Source organism: Buceros rhinoceros, unplaced genomic scaffold (genome assembly GCF_000710305.1).
Source record: "Buceros rhinoceros silvestris isolate BGI_N320 unplaced genomic scaffold, ASM71030v1 scaffold16602, whole genome shotgun sequence".
Taxonomy (NCBI): Eukaryota; Metazoa; Chordata; class Aves; order Bucerotiformes; family Bucerotidae; genus Buceros; species Buceros rhinoceros.
Genome location: NW_010400879.1, coordinates 37,439 through 38,552, shown reverse-complemented (window position 1 = coordinate 38,552; position 1,114 = coordinate 37,439). Strand labels below are relative to the sequence as shown.

At 38.6% G+C, this 1,114-nt stretch overlaps 1 protein-coding gene across 1 annotated transcript in view; it reads left to right on the top strand.

The window, feature by feature from the left end:
• The window catches only part of CUBN (cubilin (intrinsic factor-cobalamin receptor)), a gene marked incomplete at both ends in the record, with an annotated part of 99,156 nt that overhangs the window by 60,830 nt on the left and 37,212 nt on the right, over positions 1-1,114 (top strand). The gene's annotated exons all lie outside the window — the stretch shown is intronic.

Genomic DNA, 1,114 nt, shown 5'->3' with positions numbered 1-1,114 from the left:
AAAGTTTTGTTTTGAGTTTGAAACAGTATTCCCGGGCAATTTTTTTTTTTTTTTTTTTAATTCTAAGATTGGGCATATCTTTTGCATTCCACATTTGTAGAGAATTTTTAAAAAGTTTTTCTACCATTATTTGAGGTTTTTCTCTTTTTAGTATTCCATAGATGTAGCAAGTGAGTTTAGAGGCAGGAACATTTGTTTTAATCTCTTAAGGATTTCTGTAAGCATTTTGTTAAAATCATCTATCATCATCTATGTTTTCAAAAACCCACAACAGAACTGATTCTTACCTCATCCATATAAGAGCAGAAATGTAATACGTAGGCTTTCTGGCAGCTGGCCAAAGAGTTCAGAGGTTTTGTTTCTGCTCTGTATGCAGGTCAGTCAGAAGAGTTCAGGTGTGAATTCACGTATTTGCCAATATCAGTGAGTTCTTTTTTCAGCTATTAGTCAGTGAATACTTAAGCATAAAGTCAGGCAATTTCTGATCTTTTTGTAAACAATAAATGATTGGCAACATGAGTTCAGCACATTCATTGCAAGAAATGAGTCACAGAGATGTAAACTTCACCTCCTTTTTACTGGAGCACCCTTAACAAAAAGCCTTTTCTGGGAACATTTATAGTTGGAAGAAGAAAAATGGCACATTAACAACCGTTTGACATTCCTATTTATGTGCTTCACATACCTTGTCCAGAGAATATCGATTGACCTCAGAGAAAACAGAAACCACTCTGGAGAGGGAGTGTGACTAATCTGAACGCTACCTGCAAGGGTGTCATAGAAAGAAAGGTCTGTGCCTTAAAGCGCTGCACACAAGCTTTCCACTCATCTGAGCCATTTTGGGTTTAAATAAAAAATTGTCTTTGTGGCTATCAGGAAACTCTTAGTAGGAAAAGCTGAGTCATAACTGCCTGTTTAGTTTTAAAATGTTCCCAGCTTGCTTCAGGCTGAGATAAATAGCAATTGGCTTTGTTCTCTGTCTGCTGAAACTCCCCTGCCTCCCCGTTCCCACCCTCTCAGGAGCCAAGCCATCAAGTCTATTTGCTGAGAAATCTTTGTGTTTCCCAAGCTGGTGACGGCTTTCCCCTCCTGAAGCCAGTCCTCATCAGCCGTG